Below are 6,197 nucleotides of genomic sequence, written 5' to 3'. Positions count from 1 at the left end.
ACACACACACACACACACACACACACACACACACGAACACAAATACATACAGAGATAAATACACACACGAGCTCGTATTACTTCATTGATATTCATATGTATTGCCAAAGCTGAGAGTTTATATGTAACGATATACGATTAGTAGAGATATTTCAACAGGGTAGGTTGACCTGTCAAAAGAAAGTAGCAGCCATATTAATTCCTTCTCGTAAGAAAGTAAGTTCGGTTTTTCAGTGTGAAATAAAAGTCTTTTTTTCTTCATACAAAGAATGAACTTTAAGCACTAATACATTTTCCATTTTGTTCGAAGACCTTTTGCCATCTTTCTAAATATCTTCATGATTCTGCACTCATAGTATTTCTAGTCCTTATCACCTAAAAACTGAAGCAAATGCGATTTCAGCTCATCATCATTATTGAAAGTTTTACCATTCAGAGAATTTTGCAAACTTCGAAGTAAATGGTAATCTGACGGTGCCAGTTCAGGGCTATATGGTGGATGTGGCATCACATCCTAATCAAGCTCCAGTAATTTTTCAAGAATGAGCAAAACATGTGTGGCCTAGCGTTGTCACGGTGGAACACGTTTTATGATTTGCCAACTCTAGCGGTTTTTCTTTCATTGTTTCCTCTAGTTTCATTAGTTGTTGACAGTAAACATCTGAAATGATCATTTGGTTCTTTGGAAGTAGTTCACAATATGGAATATCTTTGTAATCCCACGAAATTAACAGCATGAAGTTTTTGATGCAATTCAGGCTCCGATGTGGTTTGTGCTGGTTCATTACGCTCGGATCACGATCATTTTCGATTGATGCTATGGTAGACAATCCATTCTCCCTCACCAGTGATGGCTCGTTTCAAAGCAAGTTCGATTTCATTTCGTTTGAGATGCATATCGCAAATATTGATTAGTTCTGTGAAGTGAATCTCAATATATTTGGAACCCAAATATCGAGCTTCTTACCGAGTCCAAAACATTTTAAGTGGTTTTCAGTTGTTGCACGTGATAAATTTAACCTTCCTGGAATCTCTCGCACATTCATATGACAATCGGATTCAATTATGGTTTTGATTCGGTCATCATCAACCAGAACGTCATCTTTGAGTGAAAAATCTCTGGAACAGAATTTTAAAAACAATTTCTGACCTGTGTGATTTGTTTAGCAATCAACACTCCATAAACTTCACATATCTTTTTGTGATCTTCAGGAGCTTTCTTGCCTTTACAGAAAAAAAACAACTATGGTGAAAATGTTCGTTTTGCACTCCATGTTAAAATTGACACTAAACTAACACTGTAAACAAAATTACGCGCAATTTGCTTCTAAAGCAAGCTAAAAGTAATGGCTATCAAATGTCAAAATGAAAAAAGAATCATAGCATTGACGAAGTATATTCAAGTAAATCCTAACTCAATCTATTTGCGAAAAACGAAATTACTTTCTTGCCAACCCAAAATATGTGGGTGACAGCAGTAAGAGGTGATGTGTATAACCACGAATGTGTTACCAGTTCAAATATGCTTGGGGCATATTCGAACCCGTATGAAAGCCATTCACTGTATTCTGTCATTGAGGAATTTCTCGCTGTGGTCAGATGGGTGTAAACACGAGTAAGTTTGCAGTGCTCCCTAACTAGACCTTTGGATGCATGCGTTTCGGAATGATTATCTCCCCTTCATTCAGGAGTAGAGTCCGGAAAGGTAGACGCTGCAAACTGACGCAAGACTCCGGTCCCGCTTAATATATTCCCGTCATCGTTCAATGACTGGTTGCGCTATTTAGTAAATAGAAGATGGGGTGACACAGCTAAGCACTGATGTGTACAGATACAAACGTTAACAGCTTATATATACTTGAGGCATCTTCGAACCCGTTAAGAAAGCTAAAGTCAGTGAGTTTCCATCACGGAGAGAGACCGGGAATATAGATATTTCTATTGTTAAAGACCAATACAAAGCGTGTTATGAAGATCATAGCAACTTCCATCAGGTCATACAGATTGTATGATGAAATCGATGAATGTAGATAAAAATTATCTGCGGGTATCTATTTTCATTGCGATAGCAATGGGAAATCATTAGATAAATAAAGCTTACATATACAAGAGATAGAGTGGTAGTATTCGATTTAGGAAGATCAAAACGAATGTCATAGAAATTATGATGCCACCAAATCAAATGAAAACGGGAAAATGTTGTGAATGGAATCTAAAAGCATTATGAAGTTCACCACGATTCCATGCATTTTCATATTTTCAAATTGTCACTCTACGTCGTCTAAACCATTATTTTCATATAAGGGATCTCTTCAAATTTATAAACATGAGTAACACGCCAATATTAACGGGAAGATGTTGGAATATATCAGAATATATTATCAGATAATGCAACGTGGGATAAGATACATGACAAATTAGAACTTTGTTATGGATGGAAAAATCAATATTTTCAGACAGAACTGAAATACATGGAATCTCAGAAAGAAAGCAAGAATAGTATCTGTAACGTTACGACTATTATTTCATTTGATAACTTACCCAAGTTATCAAATTACACTATTGATTTACCCAAGTAAATTACACTATTGCTTTATTCTATATTCACCTCCATTAGCACGTTCTCTGAATTTGCGCGTTTGTTTTAGCATTACCTTCATCCTAATTTCTTTACTAATGATACCTTACAAGAGATGCAACTGCGTAGATGTGACTATATTCTTCATTCTCGTGTTTGAAAATATTAGGATCTGGTTATTCTGTAGAAGATACACGAAATATTCAAACTTTATATAATTCTTAACCGTTATTTTCTCATAACATTCTTATACACTTTTATGAAACATACATATTCATACACAGCAAGTGTATTATTTTGTAACATTTAGAGTAAAATGACTTGAATAAAAAATCTAATTCTTAGCGAGAATTTCAAGAAAAAAACTTTGAAGAATATCTTAACAATGCTGTGGGTATGGTTATATGATTATGTTCAACGAACACAGCAAACTGTAGTAATATTTCTTACGAAAAGAAAATACAAATACATAATAGGAACGTTAGTTTAGTGACTTCTATTATAGTCCCAAGCTTGTCAATGCTTTGTGAGTTACTTTGGTAAAGGGAAACTGTGTAGAAGCTCATCGTATATATATATATATATCGTGTTACGATAAGAAGCGGTGTATTTTGCCAGAATTATCCACTTGAGGTAAATATAACAAAGTACACCTAACAGTTGTTAGAGTAAATTGGTAAATGGAGTTTGTAGTGACTAGTTTGCACTGGCATTGAGCCGTATAAGTAGCAATGATAATGTCATACCAAACAATGATATTTCAAGGCCATTTGATACGTATATTTCAGGCTTGCGTAATATATGATAGGAAATGCCTCAATTACGTAAAAATTTCCTCACTTAGAACACACACTTTTACATATATATATATATGCATATGTACATGTACATATGTACATGGGTATGTGTGTGTATGTGTGTGTGTGTGTGTGTGTGTGCGTGTGCACTGTCTTCGAGCCTGTGATTGTCCCCCACCACGTTACAACAGTGTTGGTTTTTTACGTCTCCGTAACTTAGCGACTCGGCTAAAAATAATTATTAAAAAAGAATTGTTCGACTAAATCCTTCAAGTTGGTACCCCATTAATGCAGCAGTTCAATAATTGAAAGAAAATAACCATAAATATAAAGAAAATGAGGCTTCTAATAACGAGAAATTAAGTCGGCATTACTAAATATAGACACAAAAGCGGAGGTACAAACATACACTAGAAAATGTTGGAGAGAATCGAGACAGTATTTTGGTATATGTGAATCCACCAGCCATGTCATGCTTAATAGTCTAGATATTCCCATGGACACTTTGAACTTTGCAAAAGAACTGCCTGCTATTAAAAGTATGAACCTTCGTTTAATCTGTTAAAATATCGGTAAAATAAACGAAGAAATTAGCAAATTATAAAGATATGGAAATACACACATATGTATGCATGATATGCATATTGTAACATTTGCATTGTATATTGTATTATATAACTTTTGTAATATATATGTATAATTAAATTATCCCCACCAGCATCGCCATTTTCCGATCATCTGGAAGTGAAGCAGGCTTGGTTATGTACCCAAAGGTAGGAAAGATTCATTTGAATGACATGCTAGGTTAATGTACAGTAGCAATTCTTCCATAAATCATTGTATAGTAACTGTTTTCCTGAGAGGTCTGTATATATCGAAACACACCTCACTCTTGTTACCAAACTACCAAGACCAAAGTCCATCCTACATTGCTCGGGCTATATTGTGCATTAATTTTTAAGTAACATTTCGGTGCTGCTTCTATCGTTCTATTCTGGAATTAATGACGTTCCCCCTCCTTAGGAGCGAAATTTTAATTAGCAGTTTATGTTTCACTACATTAAGTTGGACAATTAACATTTCATTTTCAAAGAGATCATATCATTCAGTGTTTCCTCTGATGAATATAATGGTTTCAACTTATGGCAGAAGGCCAACAATTTCGGGGGAAGGCATATGTTGATTATATCGACCCCAGTGTTTAATTAGTACTTATTCTATCGATCCCGAAATGTTTAACGACAAAGCCAACCACGGCGAAATTTGAACACAAAACGGAAAGACGGCCGAAATGCTGCTAAGAATTTTGCCCAGCGCGTAACGATTCTGCTATCCCACCGCCTGACCTGATGCTTATAATATATAGATAATTGAAGGCTGTGAGCTGGCAGAAACGTTAGCACGCCGGGCGAAATGCTTAACCGTATTTCGTGTCTTTACGTTCTGAGTTCAAATTCCACCGAAGTCGACTTTCCCTTCGATCGTTTCGGGGGTCGATAAATTAAGTACCAGTTGCGTACTGGGTCGATCTAATCGACTGGCCCCCTCACCAAACATTTCGGGCCTTGTGCCTAGAGTAGAAAAGAATATATAGAAAATTGTTTACATTGGAGTGTGACCAGCTAGTGCGCTGGAAGGAACTATCCGGATGTTATTTACATTGATTACGCCAATTTTATCAGTATCATATTATTCAGTGACATTAGATTTTGGTAGAAGGAGAGCTCTTGATGATATGTATTTAGAGTGGGAAACATCATAAAAGTAATGGGGTCGGAGTGCTAACCAGTGATATTTATAAATGTAATGTCATTAACGTGCTATTGGCATATTCGAACTGGATTCGAACTGGAAATAGCATTGCATCATAAAAGTATTTGTAGAGAAAGTGATTCATGTGGTAATGCTGGAATGAATTTCTCTTGAAAACCAAGTGTGGCATGCTGCTGTGAAGAACAACTAGAAGAAATGAAATAATCGTACATATTTGCACACATAAAACTCACCAAGGCCTGTTAGAAAAGCTAACTGTTCTCCATCAAACACTGGATGGTATATTATATATTTCTGCTTGTGGATTATAAGTTTGAAATTTAACGATCATAAGCCCGTATTTTCGATTCCTGGACCGGCCGACGTATCCTGCCTTTGGCAAATTATATCATTTCATTTTGCTACAATTTATTCAATAGAAAATAAGAATCAGCCTTGAGTACTTCCAGTGAACCATAACTCTTTGCCTCTGTTTTATCCTCGATGTTTCGCTCCGTCAATGGTGGATTCCAGTACCTATCTCTGCTCATGACTACATAATCAAGAAAGCGTGACACAAGCTCTTATTTGATGTACTTTGTTTTAACCTCACAAGCAGTTAAAGAAAAGAGGAGTCTGACTGACTTACTATAAAACCAGTAGACTAGTGTAAGGAGACGTTTACTATAATTACAGCGATAACAAAGTAAAATACATCCTTATCTTTTCAGGCACTTTAAAAGTTAGCTTACATTTCCCTCTATCTTCGTTTCAGTGATGAGTATATGAATGACGACCGAAAGCAAATAGCCTGCTATTTTCTCAATATTATGAATTTATTGGAAAATTTGATGCTGGGAATAAATAAAAAAAACTACATCTGCTGAAAGAAAACAAACTGATGTCAGATTCGGATTCAGCACCCTAAAATTACCCTAAATCAGCTGAAAAGGTTTAAATAGCATCACAAAAAATTTGTTTTGTGTCTCAGTATAATGTGCGTGAGGAGGTGTATCTGATTATTTTATATAGATCTATGAATACATCTATTTATATATCTTCTATCGCTC

General features: G+C 35.5%; 1 protein-coding gene across 1 annotated transcript in view; it reads right to left on the bottom strand.

The window, feature by feature from the left end:
* LOC106884394 (metabotropic glutamate receptor 3) overlaps nt 1–6,197 on the bottom strand; it is a 498,339-nt gene that overhangs the window by 177,390 nt on the left and 314,752 nt on the right. The gene's annotated exons all lie outside the window — the stretch shown is intronic.

This window comes from Octopus bimaculoides, chromosome 12 (assembly GCF_001194135.2).
Source record: "Octopus bimaculoides isolate UCB-OBI-ISO-001 chromosome 12, ASM119413v2, whole genome shotgun sequence".
Classification (NCBI taxonomy): Eukaryota; Metazoa; Mollusca; class Cephalopoda; order Octopoda; family Octopodidae; genus Octopus; species Octopus bimaculoides.
The sequence above is the reverse complement of the archived record's forward strand: the minus strand, read 5'-3'. Positions and strand labels throughout refer to the sequence as shown.